The sequence below is a fragment of the Mixophyes fleayi genome, chromosome 6, assembly GCF_038048845.1.
Source record: "Mixophyes fleayi isolate aMixFle1 chromosome 6, aMixFle1.hap1, whole genome shotgun sequence".
In the NCBI taxonomy this organism is placed as follows: domain Eukaryota; kingdom Metazoa; phylum Chordata; class Amphibia; order Anura; family Limnodynastidae; genus Mixophyes; species Mixophyes fleayi.
In genome coordinates this window covers 164,462,486-164,487,361 of record NC_134407.1, presented here as the reverse complement: position 1 = coordinate 164,487,361, position 24,876 = coordinate 164,462,486, and the positions used below count along the sequence as shown (strand labels likewise).

Here is a 24,876-nt window from a genome sequence, read left to right as displayed (position 1 = left end):
ACAAAAGAACCTGTTTTGTTGTTTTTCCGGATTTTTTAAAGCAATAGTATGTAAAAATGTAAAAACTTTAATTTTGACAAAAAGGAACTTGTAGATTAGAGAATTTTTTCCCTCAAAGTAGACATTTTACAAAGCAAACTCATTTCAATAATGCAATTTTAATATTTATGATGCCTACAGTGTTTCTTTTTTTCTGGGAATTAAAGAGATAATCTATCACACTCTATGTGAGAAATATTTTTTTTTTTATAAATAAGCAACACAAAAGAGTAAGTTTTAGCAGTGTTTTTTTGTCAAAATGAGACTGTTCTTTCAATCCATTCCAGGTCATTTAGGCTGGAGAAATGTATAGTTTATCTCATATGGCACCCAATGGTTGATATTTTGCGAAGTATGCACTTATGAAGGTATACGTTTTTTATTATGATTGCATAGTGTTGATATTGAGATTTTTCTAAGTATTCACATTTATAAATTTGGAAGCCAAGATTCAAAGTACCTACAAAGTATCTACTTTTTAATAGAATCTTATCTGTAGATAATAAAGGCAGCCAAATGAATGACCTTATTTATTTATTTCTTAAGTTATAATAACATTTATTTAGGAACATTGTTTTCTTCTGCAGAACAGAAATGTACAAGTGATCTGAGATTTATGCATTGGAGTCACATTTTACTAAATTTCCTTATTTTAAAATTATAAAACCAAGATTCATAAGTACCTATAAAGAAACTGCTTACTCATTTTGGGCAAACAAGACTTTTTGAAACTTTAACTAAGAATCATCCCACTAATAGATAGGGAATTTACTTTGGACAATCTTATCAGAGCTATTTTGGGAAAATGGCAAAATCTAACTTCAAATGACTTGACTGAAATAGCTAAAAATAACAGGATAAAAATGACTAAAAGTCATGGGCTCGTCCAGGATTTGAACCCGGGACCTCTCGCACCCAAAGCGAGAATCATACCCCTAGACCAACGAGCCACAGAAAAGAACTTGTTTGGTTGTTTTTTCGGATTTTTTAAAGCAATAGTATGTAAAAATGTAAAAACTTTAATTTTGAAAAAAAAGGAACTTGTAGAGTAGAGAATTTTTTTCCTCAAAGTAGACATTTTACAAAGCAAACTCATTTCAATAATGCAATTTTAATATTTATGATGCCTACAGTGTTTTTTTTTCTGGGAATTAAAGAGATAATCTATCACACTCTTTGTGAGAAATATTTTTTTTAAAAAATAAGCAACACAAAAGAGTAAGTTTTAGCAGTGTTTTTTGTGTCAAAATGAGACTGTTCTTTCAATCCATTCCAGGTCATCTACGCTGGAGAAATGTATAGTTTATCTCATATGGCACCCAATGGTTGATATTTTGCGAAGTATGCACTTATGAAGGTATACGTTTTTTATTATGATTGCATAGTGTTGATATTGAGATTTTTCTAAGTATTCACATTTATAAATTTGGAAGCCAAGATTCAAAGTACCAAGAAAGTATCTACTTTTTAATAGAATCTCATCTGTAGATAATAAAGGCAGCCAAATGAATGACCTTATTTATTTATTTCTTAAGTTATAATAACATTTATTTAGGAACATTGTTTTCTTTTGCAGAACAGAAATGTACAAGTGATCTGAGATTTATGCATTGGAGTCACATTTTACTAAAATTGCTTATTTTAAAATTATAAAACCAAGATTCATAAGTACCTATAAAGAAACTGCTTACTCATTTTGGGCAAACAAGACTTTTTGAAACTTTAACTAAGAATCATCCCACTAATAGATAAGGAATTTATTTTGGACAATCTTATCAGAGCTATTTTGGGAAAATGGCAAAATCTAACTTCAAATGCCTAGCTTGACTGAAATAGCTAAAAATAACAGGATAAAAATGACTAAAAGTCAGGGGCTCATCCAGGATTTGAACCCGGGACCTCTCGCACCCGAAGCGAGAATCATACCCCTAGACCAACGAGCCACACAAAAGAACCTGTTTTGTTGTTTTTTCGGATTTTTTAAAGCAATAGTATTTAAAAATATAAAAACTTTAATTTTGACAAAAAGGAACTTGTAGAGTAGAGAATTTTTTTCCTCAAAGTAGACATTTTACAAAGCAAACTCATTTCAATAATGCAATTTTAATATTTTTGATGCCTACAGTGTTTCTTTTTTTCTGGGAATTAAAGAGATAATCTATCATACTCTATGTGAGAAATATTTTTTTTTACAAATAAACAACACAAAAGAATAAGTTTTAGCAGTGTTTTTTGTGTCAAAATGAGACTGTTCTTTCAATCCATTCCAGGTCATTTAGGCTGGAGAAATGTATAGTTTATCTCATATGGCACCCAATGGTTGATATTTTGCGAAGTATGCACTTATGAAAGTATACGTTTTTTATTATGATTGCATAGAGTTGATATTGAGATTTTTCTAAGTATTCACATTTATAAATTTGGAAGCCAAGATTCAAAGTACCAAGAAAGTATCTAATTTTTAATAGAATCTTATCTCTAGATAATAAAGGCAGCCAAATGAATGACCTTATTTATTTATTTCTTAAGTTATAATAACATTTATTTAGGAACATTGTTTTCTTCTACAGAACAGAAATGTACAAGTGATCTGAGATTTATGCATTGGAGTCACATTTTACTAAATTTGCTCATTTTAAAATCATAAAACCAAGATTCATAAGTACCTATAAAGAAACTGCTTACTCATTTTGGGCAAACAAGACTTTTTGAAACTTTAACTAAGAATCATCCCACTAATAGATAAGGAATTTATTTTGGACAATCTTATCAGAGCTATTTTGGGAAAATGGCAAAATCTAACTTCAAATGCCTAGCTTGACTGAAATAGCTAAAAATAACAGGATAAAAATGACTAAAAGTCATGAGCTCGTCCGGGAGTTGAACCCGGGACCTCTCGCACCCGAAGCGAGAATCATACCCCTAGATCAACGAGCCACACAAGAGAACCTGTTTTGTTGTTTTTTCGGATTTTTTAAAGCAATAGTATGTAAAAATGTAAAAACTTTAATTTTGACAAAAAGGAACTTGTAGAGTACAGAATTTTTTCCCTCAAAGTAGACATTTTACAAAGCAAACTCATTTCAATAATGCAATTTTAATATTTATGATGCCTACAGTGTTTCTTTTTTTCTGGGAATTAAAGAGATAATCTATCACACGCTATGTGAGAAATATTTTTTTTTTAGAAATAAGCAACACAAAAGAGTAAGTTTTAGCAGTGTTTTTTGTGTCAAAATGAGACTGTTCTTTCAATCCATTCCAGGTTATCTACGCTGGAGAAATGTATAGTTTATCTCATATGGCACCCAATGGTTGATATTTTGCGAAGTATGCACTTATAAAGGTATACGTTTTTTATTATGATTGCATAGTGTTGATATTGAGATTTTTCTAAGTATTCACATTTATAAATTTGGAAGCCAAGATTCAAAGTACGTAGAAAGTATCTACTTTTTAATAGAATCTCATCTGTAGATAATAAAGGCAGCCAAATGAATGACCTTATTTATTTATTTCTTAAGTCATAATAACATTTATTTAGGAACATTGTTTTCTTCTGCAGAAAAGAAATGTACAAGTGATCTGAGATTTATGCATTGGAGTCACATTTTACTAAATTTGCTTATTTTAAAATTATAAAACCAAGATTCATAAGTACCTATAAAGAAACTGCTTACTCATTTTGGGCAAACAAGACTTTTTGAAACTTTAACTAAGAATCATCCCACTAATAGATAAGGAATTTATTTTGGACAATCTTATCAGAGCTATTTTGGGAAAATGGCAAAATCTAACTTCAAATGCCTAGCTTGACTGAAATAGCTAAAAATAACAGGATAAAAATGACTAAAAGCCATGGGCTCGTCCGGGAGTTGAACCCGGGACCTCTCGCACCCGAAGCGAGAATCATACCCCTAGACCAACGAGCCACACAAAAGAACCTGTTTTGTTGTTTTTCCGGATGTTTTAAAGCAATAGTATGTAAAAATTTAAAAAATTTAATTTTGACAAAAAGGAACTTGTAGAGTAGAGAATTTTTTCCCTCAAAGTAGACATTTTACAAAGCAAACTCATTTCAATAATGCAATTTTAATATTTATGATGCCTACAGTGTTTCTTTTTTTCTGGGAGTTAAAGAGATAATCTATCACACTCTATGTGAGAAATATTTTTTTTTTTTATAAATAAGCAACACAAAAGAGTAAGTTTTAGCAGTGTTTTTTGTGTCAAAATGAGACTGTTCTTTCAATCCATTCCAGGCCATTTAGGCTGGAGAAATGTATAGTTTATCTCATATGGCACCCAATGGTTGATATTTTGCGAAGTATGCACTTATGAAAGTATACGTTTTTTATTATGATTGCATAGAGTTGATATTGAGATTTTTCTAAGTATTCACATTTATAAATTTGGAAGCCAAGATTCAAAGTACCAAGAAAGTATCTACTTTTTAATAGAATCTTATCTGTAGATAATAAAGGCAGCCAAATGAATGACCTTATTTATTTATTTCTTAAGTTATAATAACATTTATTTAGGAACATTGTTTTCTTCTGCAGAACAGAAATGTAGAAGTGATCTGAGATTTATGCATTGGAGTCACATTTTACTAAATTTGCTTATTTTAAAATTATAAAACCAAGATTCATAAGTACCTATAAAGAAACTGCTTACTCATTTTGGGCAAACAAGACTTTTTGAAACTTTAACTAAGAATCATCCCACTAATAGATAAGGAATTTATTTTGGACAATCTTATCAGAGCTATTTGGGAAAAATGGCAAAATCTAACTTCAAATGCCTAGCTTGACTGAAATAGCTAAAAAATCCAGGATAAAAATGACTAAAATTCATGGGCTCGTCTGGGATTTGAACCCGGGACCTCTTGCACCCAAAGCGAGAATCATACCCCTAGACCAACAAGCCACACGAAAGAAGCGGATTTGTTGTTTTTCGGATTTTTTAAAGCAATAATAAGTAAAAATTTAAAAACTTTAATTTTGACAAAAAGGAACTTGTAGAGTAGAGATTTTTTTTCCTCAAAGTAGACATTTTAGAAAGCAAACTCATTTCAATAATGAAATTTTAATATTTATGATGCCTACAGTGTTTCTTTTTTTCTGGGAATTAAAGAGATAATCTATCACACGCTATGTGAGAAATATTTTTTTTTTAGAAATAAGCAACACAAAAGAGTAAGTTTTAGCAGTGTTTTTTGTGTCAAAATGAGACTGTTCTTTCAATCCATTCCAGGTTATCTACACTGGAGAAATGTAAAGTTTATCTCATATGGCACCCAATGGTTGATATTTTGCGAAGTATGCACTTATAAAGGTATACGTTTTTTATTATGATTGCATAGTGTTGATATTGAGATTTTTCTAAGTATTCACATTTATAAATTTGGAAGCCAAGATTCAAAGTACGTAGAAAGTATCTACTTTTTAATAGAATCTCATCTGTAGATAATAAAGGCAGCCAAATGAATGACCTTATTTATTTATTTCTTAAGTCATAATAACATTTATTTAGGAACATTGTTTTCTTCTGCAGAAAAGAAATGTACAAGTGATCTGAGATTTATGCATTGGAGTCACATTTTACTAAATTTGCTTATTTTAAAATTATAAAACCAAGATTCATAAGTACCTATAAAGAAACTGCTTATTCATTTTGGGCAAACAAGACTTTTTGAAACTTTAACTAAGAATCATCCCACTAATAGATAAGGAATTTATTTTGGACAATCTTATCAGAGCTATTTTGGGAAAATGGCAAAATCTAACTTCAAATGCCTAGCTTGACTGAAATAGCTAAAAATAACAGGATAAAAATGACTAAAAGCCATGGGCTCGTCCGGGAGTTGAACCCGGGACCTCTCGCACCCGAAGCGAGAATCATACCCCTAGACCAACGAGCCACACAAAAGAACCTGTTTTGTTGTTTTTCCGGATGTTTTAAAGCAATAGTATGTAAAAATTTAAAAAATTTAATTTTGACAAAAAGGAACTTGTAGAGTAGAGAATTTTTTCCCTCAAAGTAGACATTTTACAAAGCAAACTCATTTCAATAATGCAATTTTAATATTTATGATGCCTACAGTGTTTCTTTTTTTCTGGGAGTTAAAGAGATAATCTATCACACTCTATGTGAGAAATATTTTTTTTTTTTATAAATAAGCAACACAAAAGAGTAAGTTTTAGCAGTGTTTTTTGTGTCAAAATGAGACTGTTCTTTCAATCCATTCCAGGCCATTTAGGCTGGAGAAATGTATAGTTTATCTCATATGGCACCCAATGGTTGATATTTTGCGAAGTATGCACTTATGAAAGTATACGTTTTTTATTATGATTGCATAGAGTTGATATTGAGATTTTTCTAAGTATTCACATTTATAAATTTGGAAGCCAAGATTCAAAGTACCAAGAAAGTATCTACTTTTTAATAGAATCTTATCTGTAGATAATAAAGGCAGCCAAATGAATGACCTTATTTATTTATTTCTTAAGTTATAATAACATTTATTTAGGAACATTGTTTTCTTCTGCAGAACAGAAATGTAGAAGTGATCTGAGATTTATGCATTGGAGTCACATTTTACTAAATTTGCTTATTTTAAAATTATAAAACCAAGATTCATAAGTACCTATAAAGAAACTGCTTACTCATTTTGGGCAAACAAGACTTTTTGAAACTTTAACTAAGAATCATCCCACTAATAGATAAGGAATTTATTTTGGACAATCTTATCAGAGCTATTTGGGAAAAATGGCAAAATCTAACTTCAAATGCCTAGCTTGACTGAAATAGCTAAAAAATCCAGGATAAAAATGACTAAAATTCATGGGCTCGTCCGGGATTTGAACCCAGGACCTCTTGCACCCAAAGCGAGAATCATACCCCTAGACCAACAAGCCACACGAAAGAAGCGGATTTGTTGTTTTTCGGATTTTTTAAAGCAATAATAAGTAAAAATTTAAAAACTTTAATTTTGACAAAAAGGAACTTGTAGAGTAGAGATTTTTTTTCCTCAAAGTAGACATTTTAGAAAGCAAACTCATTTCAATAATGAAATTTTAATATTTATGATGCCTACAGTGTTTCTTTTTTTCTGGGAATTAAAGAGATAATCTATCACACGCTATGTGAGAAATATTTTTTTTTTAGAAATAAGCAACACAAAAGAGTAAGTTTTAGCAGTGTTTTTTGTGTCAAAATGAGACTGTTCTTTCAATCCATTCCAGGTTATCTACGCTGGAGAAATGTATAGTTTATCTCATATGGCACCCAATGGTTGATATTTTGCGAAGTATGCACTTATAAAGGTATACGTTTTTTATTATGATTGCATAGTGTTGATATTGAGATTTTTCTAAGTATTCACATTTATAAATTTGGAAGCCAAGATTCAAAGTACGTAGAAAGTATCTACTTTTTAATAGAATCTCATCTGTAGATAATAAAGGCAGCCAAATGAATGACCTTATTTATTTATTTCTTAAGTCATAATAACATTTATTTAGGAACATTGTTTTCTTCTGCAGAAAAGAAATGTACAAGTGATCTGAGATTTATGCATTGGAGTCACATTTTACTAAATTTGCTTATTTTAAAATTATAAAACCAAGATTCATAAGTACCTATAAAGAAACTGCTTACTCATTTTGGGCAAACAAGACTTTTTGAAACTTTAACTAAGAATCATCCCACTAATAGATAAGGAATTTATTTTGGACAATCTTATCAGAGCTATTTTGGGAAAATGGCAAAATCTAACTTCAAATGCCTAGCTTGACTGAAATAGCTAAAAATAACAGGATAAAAATGACTAAAAGCCATGGGCTCGTCCGGGAGTTGAACCCGGGACCTCTCGCACCCGAAGCGAGAATCATACCCCTAGACCAACGAGCCACACAAAAGAACCTGTTTTGTTGTTTTTCCGGATGTTTTAAAGCAATAGTATGTAAAAATTTAAAAAATTTAATTTTGACAAAAAGGAACTTGTAGAGTAGAGAATTTTTTCCCTCAAAGTAGACATTTTACAAAGCAAACTCATTTCAATAATGCAATTTTAATATTTATGATGCCTACAGTGTTTCTTTTTTTCTGGGAGTTAAAGAGATAATCTATCACACTCTATGTGAGAAATATTTTTTTTTTTTATAAATAAGCAACACAAAAGAGTAAGTTTTAGCAGTGTTTTTTGTGTCAAAATGAGACTGTTCTTTCAATCCATTCCAGGCCATTTAGGCTGGAGAAATGTATAGTTTATCTCATATGGCACCCAATGGTTGATATTTTGCGAAGTATGCACTTATGAAAGTATACGTTTTTTATTATGATTGCATAGAGTTGATATTGAGATTTTTCTAAGTATTCACATTTATAAATTTGGAAGCCAAGATTCAAAGTACCAAGAAAGTATCTACTTTTTAATAGAATCTTATCTGTAGATAATAAAGGCAGCCAAATGAATGACCTTATTTATTTATTTCTTAAGTTATAATAACATTTATTTAGGAACATTGTTTTCTTCTGCAGAACAGAAATGTAGAAGTGATCTGAGATTTATGCATTGGAGTCACATTTTACTAAATTTGCTTATTTTAAAATTATAAAACCAAGATTCATAAGTACCTATAAAGAAACTGCTTACTCATTTTGGGCAAACAAGACTTTTTGAAACTTTAACTAAGAATCATCCCACTAATAGATAAGGAATTTATTTTGGACAATCTTATCAGAGCTATTTGGGAAAAATGGCAAAATCTAACTTCAAATGCCTAGCTTGACTGAAATAGCTAAAAAATCCAGGATAAAAATGACTAAAATTCATGGGCTCGTCCGGGATTTGAACCCGGGACCTCTTGCACCCAAAGCGAGAATCATACCCCTAGACCAACAAGCCACACGAAAGAAGCGGATTTGTTGTTTTTCGGATTTTTTAAAGCAATAATAAGTAAAAATTTAAAAACTTTAATTTTGACAAAAAGGAACTTGTAGAGTAGAGATTTTTTTTCCTCAAAGTATACATTTTAGAAAGCAAACTCATTTCAATAATGAAATTTTAATATTTATGATGCCTACAGTGTTTCTTTTTTTCTGGGAATTAAAGAGATAATCTATCACACGCTATGTGAGAAATATTTTTTTTTTAGAAATAAGCAACACAAAAGAGTAAGTTTTAGCAGTGTTTTTTGTGTCAAAATGAGACTGTTCTTTCAATCCATTCCAGGTTATCTACGCTGGAGAAATGTATAGTTTATCTCATATGGCACCCAATGGTTGATATTTTGCGAAGTATGCACTTATAAAGGTATACGTTTTTTATTATGATTGCATAGTGTTGATATTGAGATTTTTCTAAGTATTCACATTTATAAATTTGGAAGCCAAGATTCAAAGTACGTAGAAAGTATCTACTTTTTAATAGAATCTCATCTGTAGATAATAAAGGCAGCCAAATGAATGACCTTATTTATTTATTTCTTAAGTCATAATAACATTTATTTAGGAACATTGTTTTCTTCTGCAGAAAAGAAATGTACAAGTGATCTGAGATTTATGCATTGGAGTCACATTTTACTAAATTTGCTTATTTTAAAATTATAAAACCAAGATTCATAAGTACCTATAAAGAAACTGCTTACTCATTTTGGGCAAACAAGACTTTTTGAAACTTTAACTAAGAATCATCCCACTAATAGATAAGGAATTTATTTTGGACAATCTTATCAGAGCTATTTTGGGAAAATGGCAAAATCTAACTTCAAATGCCTAGCTTGACTGAAATAGCTAAAAATAACAGGATAAAAATGACTAAAAGCCATGGGCTCGTCCGGGAGTTGAACCCGGGACCTCTCGCACCCGAAGCGAGAATCATACCCCTAGACCAACGAGCCACACAAAAGAACCTGTTTTGTTGTTTTTCCGGATGTTTTAAAGCAATAGTATGTAAAAATTTAAAAAATTTAATTTTGACAAAAAGGAACTTGTAGAGTAGAGAATTTTTTCCCTCAAAGTAGACATTTTACAAAGCAAACTCATTTCAATAATGCAATTTTAATATTTATGATGCCTACAGTGTTTCTTTTTTTCTGGGAGTTAAAGAGATAATCTATCACACTCTATGTGAGAAATATTTTTTTTTTTTATAAATAAGCAACACAAAAGAGTAAGTTTTAGCAGTGTTTTTTGTGTCAAAATGAGACTGTTCTTTCAATCCATTCCAGGCCATTTAGGCTGGAGAAATGTATAGTTTATCTCATATGGCACCCAATGGTTGATATTTTGCGAAGTATGCACTTATGAAAGTATACGTTTTTTATTATGATTGCATAGAGTTGATATTGAGATTTTTCTAAGTATTCACATTTATAAATTTGGAAGCCAAGATTCAAAGTACCAAGAAAGTATCTACTTTTTAATAGAATCTTATCTGTAGATAATAAAGGCAGCCAAATGAATGACCTTATTTATTTATTTCTTAAGTTATAATAACATTTATTTAGGAACATTGTTTTCTTCTGCAGAACAGAAATGTAGAAGTGATCTGAGATTTATGCATTGGAGTCACATTTTACTAAATTTGCTTATTTTAAAATTATAAAACCAAGATTCATAAGTACCTATAAAGAAACTGCTTACTCATTTTGGGCAAACAAGACTTTTTGAAACTTTAACTAAGAATCATCCCACTAATAGATAAGGAATTTATTTTGGACAATCTTATCAGAGCTATTTGGGAAAAATGGCAAAATCTAACTTCAAATGCCTAGCTTGACTGAAATAGCTAAAAAATCCAGGATAAAAATGACTAAAATTCATGGGCTCGTCCGGGATTTGAACCCGGGACCTCTTGCACCCAAAGCGAGAATCATACCCCTAGACCAACAAGCCACACGAAAGAAGCGGATTTGTTGTTTTTCGGATTTTTTAAAGCAATAATAAGTAAAAATTTAAAAACTTTAATTTTGACAAAAAGGAACTTGTAGAGTAGAGATTTTTTTTCCTCAAAGTAGACATTTTAGAAAGCAAACTCATTTCAATAATGAAATTTTAATATTTATGATGCCTACAGTGTTTCTTTTTTTCTGGGAATTAAAGAGATAATCTATCACACGCTATGTGAGAAATATTTTTTTTTTAGAAATAAGCAACACAAAAGAGTAAGTTTTAGCAGTGTTTTTTGTGTCAAAATGAGACTGTTCTTTCAATCCATTCCAGGTTATCTACGCTGGAGAAATGTATAGTTTATCTCATATGGCACCCAATGGTTGATATTTTGCGAAGTATGCACTTATGAAGGTATACGTTTTTTATTATGATTGCATAGTGTTGATATTGAGATTTTTCTAAGTATTCACATTTATAAATTTAGAAGCCAAGATTCAAAGTACCAAGAAAGTATCTACTTTTTAATAGAATCTTATCTGTAGATAATAAAGGCAGCCAAATGAATGACCTTATTTATTTATTTCTTAAGTCATAATAACATTTATTTAGGAACATTGTTTTCTTCTGCAGAAAAGAAATGTACAAGTGATCTGAGATTTATGCATTGGAGTCACATTTTACTAAATTTGCTTATTTTAAAATTATAAAACCAAGATTCATAAGTACCTATAAAGAAACTGCTTACTCATTTTGGGCAAACAAGACTTTTTGAAACTTTAACTAAGAATCATCCCACTAATAGATAAGGAATTTATTTTGGACAATCTTATCAGAGCTATTTTGGGAAAATGGCAAAATCTAACTTCAAATGCCTAGCTTGACTGAAATAGCTAAAAATAACAGGATAAAAATGACTAAAAGCCATGGGCTCGTCCGGGAGTTGAACCCGGGACCTCTCGCACCCGAAGCGAGAATCATACCCCTAGACCAACGAGCCACACAAAAGAACCTGTTTTGTTGTTTTTCCGGATTTTTTTAAAGCAATAGTATGTAAAAATTTAAAAAATTTAATTTTGACAAAAAGGAACTTGTAGAGTAGAGAATTTTTTCCCTCAAAGTAGACATTTTACAAAGCAAACTCATTTCAATAATGCAATTTTAATATTTATGATGCCTACAGTGTCTCTTTTTTTCTGGGAGTTAAAGAGATAATCTATCACACTCTATGTGAGAAATATTTTTTTTTTTTATAAATAAGCAACACAAAAGAGTAAGTTTTAGCAGTGTTTTTTGTGTCAAAATGAGACTGTTCTTTCAATCCATTCCAGGCCATTTAGGCTGGAGAAATGTATAGTTTATCTCATATGGCACCCAATGGTTGATATTTTGCGAAGTATGCACTTATGAAAGTATACGTTTTTTATTATGATTGCATAGAGTTGATATTGAGATTTTTCTAAGTATTCACATTTATAAGTTTGGAAGCCAAGATTCAAAGTACCAAAGAAAGCATCTACTTTTTAATAGAATCTTATCTGTAGATAATAAAGGCAGCCAAATGAATGACCTTATTTATTTATTTCTTAAGTTATAATAACATTTATTTAGGAACATTGTTTTCTTCTGCAGAACAGAAATGTACAAGTGATCTGAGATTTATGCATTGGAGTCACATTTTACTAAATTTGCTTATTTTAAAATTATAAAACCAAGATTCATAAGTACCTATAAAGAAACTGCTTACTCATTTTGGGCAAACAAGACTTTTTGAAACTTTAACTAAGAATCATCCCACTAATAGATAAGGAATTTATTTTGGACAATCTTATCAGAGCTATTTGGGAAAAATGGCAAAATCTAACTTCAAATGCCTAGCTTGACTGAAATAGCTAAAAAATCCAGGATAAAAATGACTAAAATTCATGGGCTCGTCCGGGATTTGAACCCAGGACCTCTCGCACCCAAAGCGAGAATCATACCCCTAGACCAACAAGCCACACGAAAGAAGCGGATTTGTTGTTTTTCGGATTTTTTAAAGCAATAATAAGTAAAAATTTAAAAACTTTAATTTTGACAAAAAGGAACTTGTAGAGTAGAGATTTTTTTTCCTCAAAGTAGACATTTTACAAAGCAAACTCATTTCAATAATGAAATTTTAATATTTATGATGCCTACAGTGTTTCTTTTTTTCTGGGAATTAAAGAGATAATCTATCACACGCTATGTGAGAAATATTTTTTTTTTAGAAATAAGCAACACAAAAGAGTAAGTTTTAGCAGTGTTTTTTGTGTCAAAATGAGACTGTTCTTTCAATCCATTCCAGGTTATCTACGCTGGAGAAATGTATAGTTTATCTCATATGGCACCCAATGGTTGATATTTTGCGAAGTATGCACTTATGAAGGTATACGTTTTTTATTATGATTGCATAGTGTTGATATTGAGATTTTTCTAAGTATTCACATTTATAAATTTGGAAGCCAAGATTCAAAGTACCAAGAAAGTATCTACTTTTTAATAGAATCTTATCTGTAGATAATAAAGGCAGCCAAATGAATGACCTTATTTATTTATTTCTTAAGTCATAATAACATTTATTTAGGAACATTGTTTTCTTCTGCAGAAAAGAAATGTACAAGTGATCTGAGATTTATGCATTGGAGTCACATTTTACTAAATTTGCTTATTTTAAAATTATAAAACCAAGATTCATAAGTACCTATAAAGAAGCTGCTTACTCATTTTAGGCAAACAAGACTTTTTGAAACTTTAACTAAGAATCATCCCACTAATAGATAAGGAATTTATTTTGGACAATCTTATCAGAGCTATTTTGGGAAAATGGCAAAATCTAACTTCAAATGCCTAGCTTGACTGAAATAGCTAAAAATAACAGGATAAAAATGACTAAAAGCCATGGGCTCGTCCGGTAGTTGAACACGGGACCTCTCGCACCCGAAGCGAGAATCATACCCCTAGACCAACAAGCCACACAAAAGAACCTGTTTTGTTGTTTTTCCGGATTTTTTAAAGCAATAGTATGTAAAAATGTAAGAACTTTAATTTTGACAAAAAGGAACTTGTAGATTAGAGAATTTTTTCCCTCAAAGTAGACATTTTACAAAGCAAACTCATTTCAATAATGCAATTTTAATATTTATGATGCCTACAGTGTTTCTTTTTTTCTGGGAATTAAAGAGATAATCTATCACACTCTATGTGAGAAATATTTTTTTTTTTACAAATAAGCAACACAAAAGAGTAAGTTTTAGCAGTGTTTTTTGTGTCAAAATGAGACTGTTCTTTCAATCCATTCCAGGTCATCTACGCTGGAGAAATGTATAGTTTATCTCATATGGCACCCAATGGTTGATATTTTGCGAAGTATGCACTTATGAAGGTATACGTTTTTTATTATGATTGCATAGTGTTGATATTGAGATTTTTCTAAGTATTCACATTTATAAATTTGGAAGCCAAGATTCAAAGTACCAAGAAAGTATCTACTTTTTAATAGAATCTCATCTGTAGATAATAAAGGCAGCCAAATAAATGACCTTATTTATTTATTTCTTAAGTTATAATAACATTTATTTAGGAACATTGTTTTCTTTTGCAGAACAGAAATGTACAAGTGATCTGAGATTTATGCATTGGAGTCACATTTTACTAAATTTGCTTATTTTAAAATTATAAAACCAAGATTCATAAGTACCTATAAAGAAACTGCTTACTCATTTTGGGCAAACAAGACTTTTTGAAACTTTAACTAAGAATCATCCCACTAATAGATAAGGAATTTATTTTGGACAATCTTATCAGAGCTATTTTGGGAAAATGGCAAAATCTAACTTCAAATGCCTAGCTTGACTGAAATAGCTAAAAATAACAGGATAAAAATGACTAAAAGTCATGGGCTCATCCAGGATTTGAACCCGGGACCTCTCGCACCCGAAGCGAGAATCATACCCCTAGACCAACGAGCCACACAAAAGAACCTGTTTTGTTGTTTTTTCGGATTTTTTAAAGCAATAGTATTTAAAAATATAAAAACTTTAATTTTGACAAAAAGGAACTTGTGATAATCTATCACACTCTATGTGAGAAATATTTTTTTTTTTTATAAATAAGCAACACAAAAGAGTAAGTTTTAGCAGTGTTTTTTGTGTCAAAATGAGACTGTTCTTTCAATCCATTCCAGGCCATTTAGGCTGGAGAAATGTATAGTTTATCTCATATGGCACCCAATGGTTGATATTTTGCGAAGTATGCACTTATGAAAGTATACGTTTTTTATTATGATTGCATAGAGTTGATATTGAGATTTTTCTAAGTATTCACATTTATAAATTTGGAAGCCAAGATTCAAAGTACCAAGAAAGTATCTACTTTTTAATAGAATCTTATCTGTAGATAATAAAGGCAGCCAAATGAATGACCTTATTTATTTATTTCTTAAGTTATAATAACATTTATTTAGGAACATTGTTTTCTTCTGCAGAACAGAAATGTAGAAGTGATCTGAGATTTATGCATTGGAGTCACATTTTACTAAATTTGCTTATTTTAAAATTATAAAACCAAGATTCATAAGTACCTATAAAGAAACTGCTTACTCATTTTGGGCAAACAAGACTTTTTGAAACTTTAACTAAGAATCATCCCACTAATAGATAAGGAATTTATTTTGGACAATCTTATCAGAGCTATTTGGGAAAAATGGCAAAATCTAACTTCAAATGCCTAGCTTGACTGAAATAGCTAAAAAATCCAGGATAAAAATGACTAAAATTCATGGGCTCGTCCGGGATTTGAACCCGGGACCTCTCGCACCCAAAGCGAGAATCATACCCCTAGACCAACAAGCCACACGAAAGAAGCGGATTTGTTGTTTTTCGGATTTTTTAAAGCAATAGTATTTAAAAATATAAAAACTTTAATTTTGACAAAAAGGAACTTGTAGAGTAGAGATTTTTTTTCCTCAAAGTAGACATTTTAGAAAGCAAACTCATTTCAATAATGAAATTTTAATATTTATGATGCCTACAGTGTTTCTTTTTTTCTGGGAATTAAAGAGATAATCTATCACACGCTATGTGAGAAATATTTTTTTTTTAGAAATAAGCAACACAAAAGAGTAAGTTTTAGCAGTGTTTTTTGTGTCAAAATGAGACTGTTCTTTCAATCCATTCCAGGCCATTTAGGCTGGAGAAATGTATAGTTTATCTCATATGGCACCCAATGGTTGATATTTTGCGAAGTATGCACTTATGAAGGTATACGTTTTTTATTATGATTGCATAGTGTTGATATTGAGATTTTTCTAAGTATTCACATTTATAAATTTAGAAGCCAAGATTCAAAGTACCAAGAAAGTATCTACTTTTTAATAGAATCTTATCTGTAGATAATAAAGGCAGCCAAATGAATGACCTTATTTATTTATTTCTTAAGTCATAATAACATTTATTTAGGAACATTGTTTTCTTCTGCAGAAAAGAAATGTACAAGTGATCTGAGATTTATGCATTGGAGTCACATTTTACTAAATTTGCTTATTTTAAAATTATAAAACCAAGATTCATAAGTACCTATAAAGAAACTGCTTACTCATTTTGGGCAAACAAGACTTTTTGAAACTTTAACTAAGAATCATCCCACTAATAGATAAGGAATTTATTTTGGACAATCTTATCAGAGCTATTTTGGGAAAATGGCAAAATCTAACTTCAAATGCCTAGCTTGACTGAAATAGCTAAAAATAACAGGATAAAAATGACTAAAAGTCAGGGGCTCATCCAGGATTTGAACCCGGGACCTCTCGCACCCGAAGCGAGACTCATACCCCTAGACCAACGAGCCACACAAAAGAACCTGTTTTGTTGTTTTTTCGGATTTTTTAAAGCAATAGTATTTAAAAATATAAAAACTTTAATTTTGACAAAAAGGAACTTGTGATAATCTATCACACTCTATGTGAGAAATATTTTTTTTTTTTATAAATAAGCAACACAAAAGAGTAAGTTTTAGCAGTGTTTTTTGTGTCAAAATGAGACTGTTCTTTCAATCCATTCCAGGCCATTTAGGCTGGAGAAATGTATAGTTTATCTCATATGGCACCCAATGGTTGATATTTTGCGAAGTATGCACTTATGAAAGTATACGTTTTTTATTATGATTGCATAGAGTTGATATTGAGATTTTTCTAAGTATTCACATTTATAAATTTGGAAGCCAAGATTCAAAGTACCAAGAAAGTATCTACTTTTTAATAGAATCTTATCTGTAGATAATAAAGGCAGCCAAATGAATGACCTTATTTATTTATTTCTTAAGTTATAATAACATTTATTTAGGAACATTGTTTTCTTCTGCAGAACAGAAATGTAGAAGTGATCTGAGATTTATGCATTGGAGTCACATTTTACTAAATTTGCTTATTTTAAAATTATAAAACCAAGATTCATAAGTACCTATAAAGAAACTGCTTACTCATTTTGGGCAAACAAGACTTTTTGAAACTTTAACTAAGAATCATCCCACTAATAGATAAGGAATTTATTTTGGACAATCTTATCAGAGCTATTTGGGAAAAATGGCAAAATCTAACTTCAAATGCCTAGCTTGACTGAAATAGCTAAAAAATCCAGGATAAAAATGACTAAAATTCATGGGCTCGTCCGGGATTTGAACCCAGGACCTCTCGCACCCAAAGCGAGAATCATACCCCTAGACCAACAAGCCACACGAAAGAAGCGGATTTGTTGTTTTTCGGATTTTTTAAAGCAATAGTATTTAAAAATATAAAAACTTTAATTTTGACAAAAAGGAACTTGTAGAGTAGAGATTTTTTTTCCTCAAAGTAGACATTTTAGAAAGCAAACTCATTTCAATAATGAAATTTTAATATTTATGATGCCTACAGTGTTTCTTTTTTTCTGGGAATTAAAGAGATAATCTATCACACGCTATGTGAGAAATATTTTTTTTTTAGAAATAAGCAACACAAAAGAGTAAGTTTTAGCAGTGTTTTTTGTGTCAAAATGAGACTGTTCTTTCAATCCATTCCAGGCCATTTAGGCTGGAGAAATGTATAGTTTATCTCATATGGCACCCAATGGTTGATATTTTGCGAAGTATGCACTTATGAAGGTATACGTTTTTTATTATGATTGCATAGTGTTGATATTGAGATTTTTCTAAGTATTCACATTTATAAATTTAGAAGCCAAGATTCAAAGTACCAAGAAAGTATCTACTTTTTAATAGAATCTTATCTGTAGATAATAAAGGCAGCCAAATGAATGACCTTATTTATTTATTTCTTAAGTCATAATAACATTTATTTAGGAACATTGTTTTCTTCTGCAGAAAAGAAATGTACAAGTGATCTGAGATTTATGCATTGGAGTCACATTTTACTAAATTTGCTTATTTTAAAATTATAAAACCAAGATTCATAAGTACCTATAAAGAAACTGCTTACTCATTTTGGGCAAACAAGACTTTTTGAAACTTTAACTAAGAATCATCCCACTAATAGATAAGGAATTTATTTTGGACAATCTTATCAGAGCTATTTTGGGAAAATGGCAAAATCTAACTTCAAATGCCTAGCTTGACTGAAATAGCTAAAAATAACAGGATAAAAATGACTAAAAGTCAGGGGCTCATCCAGGATTTGAACCCGGGACCTCTCGCACCCGAAGCGAGACTCATACCCCTAGACCAACAAGCCACACAAAAGAACCTGTTTTGTTGTTTTTTCGGATTTTTTAAAGCAATAGTATTTAAAAATATAAAAACTTTAATTTTGACAAAAAGGAACTTGTAGAGTAGAGAATTTTTTTCCTCAAAGTAGACATTTTAGAAAGCAAACTCATTTCAATAATGCAATTTTAATATTTTTGATGCCTACAGTGTTTCTTTTTTTCTGGGAATTAAAGAGATAATCTATCATACTCTATGTGAGAAATATTTTTTTTTACAAATAAACAACACAAAAGAGTAAGTTTTAGCAGTGTTTTTTGTGTCAAAATGAGACTGTTCTTTCAATCCATTCCAGGTCATTTAGGCTGGAGAAATGTATAGTTTATCTCATATGGCACCCAATGGTTGATATTTTGCGAAGTATGCACTTATGAAAGTATACGTTTTTTATTATGATTGCATAGAGTTGATATTGAGATTTTTCTAAGTATTCACATTTATAAATTTGGAAGCCAAGATTCAAAGTACCTACAAAGTATCTACTTTTTAATAGAATCTTATCTGTAGATAATAAAGGCAGCCAAATGAATGACCTTATTTATTTATTTCTCAAGTCATAATAACATTTATTTAGGAACATTGTTTTCTTCTACAGAACAGAAATGTACAAGTGATCTGAGATTTATGCATTGGAGTCACATTTTACTAAATTTGATTATTTTAAAATTATAAAACCAAGATTCATAAGTACCTATAAAGAAACTGCTTACTCATTTTGGGCAAACAAGACTTTTTGAAACTTTAACTAAGAATCATCCCACTAATAGATAGGGAATTTATTTTGGACAATCTTATCAGAGCTATTTTGGGAAAATGGCAAAATCTAACTTCAAATGACTTGACTGAAATAGCTAAAAATAACAGGATAAAAATGACTAAAAGGCATGGGCTCGTCTGGGATTTGAACCCGGGACCTCTCGCACCCAAAGTGAGAATCATACCCCTAGACCAACGAGCCACACAAAAGAACCTGTTTTGTTGTTTTTTTGGATTTTTTAAAGCAATAATAAGTAAAAATTTAAAAACTTTAATTTTGACAAAAAGGAACTTGTAGAGTAGAGATTTTTTTTCCTCAAAATAGACATTTTACAAAGCAAACTCATTTCAATAATGCAATTTTAATATTTATGATGCCTACAGTGTTTCTTTTTTTCTGGGAATTAAAGAGATAATCTATCACACTCTTTGTGAGAAATATTTTTTTTAAAAAATAAGCAACACAAAAGAGTAAGTTTTAGCAGTGTTTTTTGTGTGAAAATGAGACTGTTCTTTCAATCCATTCCAGGTCATCTACGCTGGAGAAATGTATAGTTTATCTCATATGGCACCCAATGGTTGATATTTTGCGAAGTATGCACTTATGAAGGTATACGTTTTTTATTATGATTGCATAGTGTTGATATTGAAATTTTTCTAAGTATTCACATTTATAAATTTGGAAGCCAAGATTCAAAGTACCTACAAAGTATCTACTTTTTATTAGAATTATATCTGTAGATAATAAAGGCAGCCAAATGAATGACCTTATTTATTTATTTCTTAAGTCATAATAATAATTATTTAGGAACATTGTTTTCTTCTGCAGAACAGAAATGTACAAGTGATCTGAGATTTATGCATTGGAGTCACATTTTACTAAATTTGATTATTTTAAAATTATAAAACCAAGATTCATAAGTACCTATAAAGAAACTGCTTACTCATTTTGGGCAAACAAGACTTTTTAAAACTTTAACTAAGAATCATCCCACTAATAGATAGGGAATTTATTTTGGACAATCTTATCAGAGCTATTTTGGGAAAATGGCAAAATCTAACTTCAAATGACTTGACTGAAATAGCTAAAAATAACAGGATAAAAATGACTAAAAGTCATGGGCTCGTCCGGGATTTGAACACGGGACCTCTCGCACCCAAAGTGAGAATCATACCCCTAGACCAATGAGCCGCACAAAAGAACCTGTTTTGTTGTTTTTTCGGATTTTTTAAAGCAATAGTATGTAAAAATGTAAAAACTTTAATTTTGACAAAAAGGAACTTGTAGAGTAGTGAATTTTTTTCCTCAAAGTAGACATTTTACAAAGCAAACTCATTTCAATAGTGCAATTTTAATATTTATGATGCCTACAGTGTTTCTTTTTTTCTGGGAATTAAAGAGATAATCTATCACACTCTTTGTGAGAAATATTTTTTTTTTACAAATAAGCAACAGAAAAGACTAAGTTTTAGCAGTGTTTTTTGTGTCAAAATGAGACTGTTCTTTCAATCCATTCCAGGTCATCTACGCTGGAGAAATGTATAGTTTATCTTATATGGCACCCAATGGTTGATATTTTGCGAAGTATGCACTTATGAAGGTATACGTTTTTTATTATGATTGCATAGTGTTGATATTGAGATTTTTCTAAGTATTCACATTTATAAATTTGGAAGCCAAGATTCAAAGTACCTACAAAGTATCTACTTTTTAATAGAATCTTATCTGTAGATAATAAAGGCAGCCAAATGAATGACCTTATTTATTTCTTAAGTCATAATAACATTTATTTAGGAACATTGTTTTCTTCTGCAGAAAAGAAATGTACAAGTGATCTGAGATTTATGCATTGGAGTCACATTTTACTAAATTTGCTCATTTTAAAATTATAAAACCAAGATTCATAAGTACCTATAAAGAAACTGCTTACTCATTTTGGGCAAACAAAACTTTTTGAAACATTAACTAAGAATCATCCCAGTAATAGATAGGGAATTTATTTTGGATAATCATATCAGAGCTATTTTGGGAAAATGGCAAAATCTAACTTCAAATGCCTAGCTTGACTAAAATAGTTAAAAATAATAGGATGAAAATGACTAAAAGTCATGGGCTCGTCCGGGATTTGAACCCAGGACCTCTCACACCCAAAGCGAGAATCATACCCCTACACCAACGAGCCACACGAAAGAAGCACTTTTGTTGTTTTTTCGGATTTTTTAAAGCAATAATAAGTAAAAATTTAAAAACTTTAATTTTGACAGAAAGGAACTTGTAGAGTAGAGAATTTTTTCCTCAAAGTAGACATTTTACAAAGCAAACTCATTTCAATAATGCAATTTTAATATTTATGATGCCTACAGTGTTTCTTTTTTTCTGGGAATTAAAGAGATAATCTATCACACGCTATGTGAGAAATATTTTTTTTAAAAAATAAGCAACACAAAAGAGTAAGTTTTAGCAGTGTTTTTTGTGTCAAAATGAGACTGTTCTTTCAATCCATTCCAGGTCATCTACGCTGGAGAAATGTATAGTTTATCTCATATGGCACCCAATGGTTGATATTTTGCGAAGTATGCACTTATGAAGGTATACGTTTTTTATTATGATTGCATAGTGTTGATATTGAGATTTTTCTAAGTATTCACATTTATAAATTTGGAAGCCAAGATTCAAAGTACCTACAAAGTATCTACTTTTTAATAGAATTTTATCTGTAGATAATAAAGGCAGCCAAATGAATGACCTTATTTATTTATTTCTTAAGTCATAATAACATTTATTTAGGAACATTGTTTTCTTCTGCAGAAAAGAAATGTACAAGTGATCTGAGATTTATGCATTGGAGTCACATTTTACTAAATTTGCTCATTTTAAAATCATAAAACCAAGATTCATAAGTACCTATAAAGAAACTGCTTACTCATTTTGGGCAAACAAGACTTTTTGAAACTTTAACTAAGAATCATCCCACTAATAGATAAGGAATTTATTTTGGACAATCTTATCAGAGCTATTTTGGGAAAATGGCAAAATCTAACTTCAAATGCCTAGCTTGACTGAAATAGCTAAAAAATCCAGGATAAAAATGACTAAAATTCATGGGCTCGTCCAGGATTTGAACCCGGGACCTCTCGCACCCAAAGCGAGAATCTTACCCCTAGACCAACGAGCCACACAAAAGAAGCGGATTTGTTGTTTTTCGGATTTTTTAAAGCAATAATAAGTAAAAATTTAAAAACTTTAATTTTGACAAAAAGGAACTTGTAGAGTAGAGATTTTTTTTCCTCAAAGTAGACATTTTACAAAGCAAACTCATTTCAATAATGAAATTTTAATATTTATGATGCCTACAGTGTTTCTTTTTTTCTGGGAATTAAAGAGATAATCTATCACACGCTATGTGAGAAATATTTTTTTTTTAGAAATAAGCAACACAAAAGAGTAAGTTTTAGCAGTGTTTTTTGTGTCAAAATGAGACTGTTCTTTCAATCCATTCCAGGTTATCTACGCTGGAGAAATGTATAGTTTATCTCATATGGCACCCAATGGTTGATATTTTGCGAAGTATGCACTTATGAAGGTATACGTTTTTTATTATGATTGCATAGTGTTGATATTGAGATTTTTCTAAGTATTCACATTTATAAATTTGGAAGCCAAGATTCAAAGTACAAAGAAAGTATCTACTTTTTAATAGAATCTCATCTGTAGATAATAAAGGCAGCCAAATAAATGACCTTATTTATTTATTTCTTAAGTTATAATAACATTTATTTAGGAACATTGTTTTCTTCTGCAGAACAGAAATGTACAAGTGATCTGAGATTTATGCATTGGAGTCACATTTTACTAAATTTGCTTATTTTAAAATTATAAAACCAAGATTCATAAGTACCTATAAAGAAACTGCTTACTCATTTTGGGCAAACAAGACTTTTTGAAACTTTAACTAAGAATCATCCCACTAATAGATAAGGAATTTATTTTGGACAATCTTATCAGAGCTATTTTGGGAAAATGGCAAAATCTAACTTCAAATGCCTAGCTTGACTGAAATAGCTAAAAAATCCAGGATAAAAATGACTAAAATTCATGGGCTCGTCCAGGATTTGAACCCGGGACCTCTCGCACCCAAAGCGAGAATCATACCCCTAGACCAACGAGCCACACGAAAGAAGCGGATTTGTTGTTTTTCGGATTTTTTAAAGCAATAATAAGTAAAAATTTAAAAACTTTAATTTTGACAAAAAGGAACTTGTAGAGTAGAGATTTTTTTTCCTCAAAGTAGACATTTTACAAAGCAAACTCATTTCAATAATGAAATTTTAATATTTATGATGCCTACAGTGTTTCTTTTTTTCTGGGAATTAAAGAGATAATCTATCACACGCTATGTGAGAAATATTTTTTTTTTAGAAATAAGCAACACAAAAGAGTAAGTTTTAGCAGTGTTTTTTGTGTCAAAATGAGACTGTTCTTTCAATCCATTCCAGGTTATCTACGCTGGAGAAATGTATAGTTTATCTCATATGGCACCCAATGGTTGATATTTTGCGAAGTATGCACTTATGAAGGTATACGTTTTTTATTATGATTGCATAGTGTTGATATTGAGATTTTTCTAAGTATTCACATTTATAAATTTGGAAGCCAAGATTCAAAGTACCAAGAAAGTATCTACTTTTTAATAGAATCTCATCTGTAGATAATAAAGGCAGCCAAATAAATGACCTTATTTATTTATTTCTTAAGTTATAATAACATTTATTTAGGAACATTGTTTTCTTCTGCAGAACAGAAATGTATAAGTGATCTGAGATTTATGCATTGGAGTCACATTTTACTAAATTTGCTTATTTTAAAATTATAAAACCAAGATTCATAAGTACCTATAAAGAAACTGCTTACTCATTTTGGGCAAACAAGACTTTTTGAAACTTTAACTAAGAATCATCCCACTAATAGATAAGGAATTTATTTTGGACAATCTTATCAGAGCTATTTTGGGAAAATGGCAAAATCTAACTTCAAATGCCTAGCTTGACTGAAATAGCTAAAAATAACAGGATAAAAATGACTAAAAGTCAGGGGCTCGTCCAGGATTTGAACCCGGGACCTCTCGCACCCGAAGCGAGAATCATACCCCTAGACCAACGAGCCACACAAAAGAACCTGTTTTGTTGTTTTTTCGGATTTTTTAAAGCAATAGTATTTAAAAATATAAAAACTTTAATTTTGACAAAAAGGAACTTGTAGAGTAGAGAATTTTTTTCCTCAAAGTAGACATTTTACAAAGCAAACTCATTTCAATAATGCAATTTTAATATTTTTGATGCCTACAGTTTTTCTTTTTTTCTGGGAATTAAAGAGATAATCTATCACACTCTTTGTGAGAAATATTTTTTTTT

At 30.4% G+C, this 24,876-nt stretch overlaps 20 non-coding genes across 20 annotated transcripts; all 20 read right to left on the bottom strand.

Moving 5' to 3' along the window:
* Nucleotides 1-917: 917 nt before the first annotated feature.
* TRNAP-UGG (transfer RNA proline (anticodon UGG)) lies at nt 918-989 on the bottom strand. The gene has a single exon. It is a non-coding gene; the product is annotated as a tRNA-Pro (tRNA).
* A 921-nt stretch (nt 990-1,910) lies between these two features.
* Nucleotides 1,911-1,982, bottom strand: TRNAP-CGG (transfer RNA proline (anticodon CGG)). Its single transcript has one exon. It is a non-coding gene; the product is annotated as a tRNA-Pro (tRNA).
* Nucleotides 1,983-2,903: 921 nt separating this feature from the next.
* TRNAP-CGG (transfer RNA proline (anticodon CGG)) lies at nt 2,904-2,976 on the bottom strand. The gene has a single exon. It is a non-coding gene; the product is annotated as a tRNA-Pro (tRNA).
* A 923-nt stretch (nt 2,977-3,899) lies between these two features.
* TRNAP-CGG (transfer RNA proline (anticodon CGG)) lies at nt 3,900-3,971 on the bottom strand. Its single transcript has one exon. It is a non-coding gene; the product is annotated as a tRNA-Pro (tRNA).
* A 1,919-nt stretch (nt 3,972-5,890) lies between these two features.
* Nucleotides 5,891-5,962, bottom strand: TRNAP-CGG (transfer RNA proline (anticodon CGG)). The gene has a single exon. It is a non-coding gene; the product is annotated as a tRNA-Pro (tRNA).
* Nucleotides 5,963-6,887: 925 nt separating this feature from the next.
* On the bottom strand, nt 6,888-6,959 carry TRNAP-UGG (transfer RNA proline (anticodon UGG)). Its single transcript has one exon. It is a non-coding gene; the product is annotated as a tRNA-Pro (tRNA).
* Nucleotides 6,960-7,881: 922 nt separating this feature from the next.
* On the bottom strand, nt 7,882-7,953 carry TRNAP-CGG (transfer RNA proline (anticodon CGG)). Its single transcript has one exon. It is a non-coding gene; the product is annotated as a tRNA-Pro (tRNA).
* Nucleotides 7,954-8,878: 925 nt separating this feature from the next.
* TRNAP-UGG (transfer RNA proline (anticodon UGG)) lies at nt 8,879-8,950 on the bottom strand. The gene has a single exon. It is a non-coding gene; the product is annotated as a tRNA-Pro (tRNA).
* Nucleotides 8,951-9,872: 922 nt separating this feature from the next.
* On the bottom strand, nt 9,873-9,944 carry TRNAP-CGG (transfer RNA proline (anticodon CGG)). The gene has a single exon. It is a non-coding gene; the product is annotated as a tRNA-Pro (tRNA).
* A 925-nt stretch (nt 9,945-10,869) lies between these two features.
* On the bottom strand, nt 10,870-10,941 carry TRNAP-UGG (transfer RNA proline (anticodon UGG)). The gene has a single exon. It is a non-coding gene; the product is annotated as a tRNA-Pro (tRNA).
* Nucleotides 10,942-11,863: 922 nt separating this feature from the next.
* On the bottom strand, nt 11,864-11,935 carry TRNAP-CGG (transfer RNA proline (anticodon CGG)). Its single transcript has one exon. It is a non-coding gene; the product is annotated as a tRNA-Pro (tRNA).
* Nucleotides 11,936-12,862: 927 nt separating this feature from the next.
* Nucleotides 12,863-12,934, bottom strand: TRNAP-UGG (transfer RNA proline (anticodon UGG)). The gene has a single exon. It is a non-coding gene; the product is annotated as a tRNA-Pro (tRNA).
* Nucleotides 12,935-14,852: 1,918 nt separating this feature from the next.
* Nucleotides 14,853-14,924, bottom strand: TRNAP-CGG (transfer RNA proline (anticodon CGG)). Its single transcript has one exon. It is a non-coding gene; the product is annotated as a tRNA-Pro (tRNA).
* Nucleotides 14,925-15,734: 810 nt separating this feature from the next.
* Nucleotides 15,735-15,806, bottom strand: TRNAP-UGG (transfer RNA proline (anticodon UGG)). The gene has a single exon. It is a non-coding gene; the product is annotated as a tRNA-Pro (tRNA).
* A 922-nt stretch (nt 15,807-16,728) lies between these two features.
* On the bottom strand, nt 16,729-16,800 carry TRNAP-CGG (transfer RNA proline (anticodon CGG)). Its single transcript has one exon. It is a non-coding gene; the product is annotated as a tRNA-Pro (tRNA).
* An 810-nt stretch (nt 16,801-17,610) lies between these two features.
* Nucleotides 17,611-17,682, bottom strand: TRNAP-UGG (transfer RNA proline (anticodon UGG)). The gene has a single exon. It is a non-coding gene; the product is annotated as a tRNA-Pro (tRNA).
* A 1,912-nt stretch (nt 17,683-19,594) lies between these two features.
* TRNAP-UGG (transfer RNA proline (anticodon UGG)) lies at nt 19,595-19,666 on the bottom strand. The gene has a single exon. It is a non-coding gene; the product is annotated as a tRNA-Pro (tRNA).
* Nucleotides 19,667-22,568: 2,902 nt separating this feature from the next.
* Nucleotides 22,569-22,640, bottom strand: TRNAP-UGG (transfer RNA proline (anticodon UGG)). Its single transcript has one exon. It is a non-coding gene; the product is annotated as a tRNA-Pro (tRNA).
* Nucleotides 22,641-23,562: 922 nt separating this feature from the next.
* Nucleotides 23,563-23,634, bottom strand: TRNAP-UGG (transfer RNA proline (anticodon UGG)). Its single transcript has one exon. It is a non-coding gene; the product is annotated as a tRNA-Pro (tRNA).
* A 922-nt stretch (nt 23,635-24,556) lies between these two features.
* On the bottom strand, nt 24,557-24,628 carry TRNAP-CGG (transfer RNA proline (anticodon CGG)). Its single transcript has one exon. It is a non-coding gene; the product is annotated as a tRNA-Pro (tRNA).
* Nucleotides 24,629-24,876: the final 248 nt, after the last annotated feature.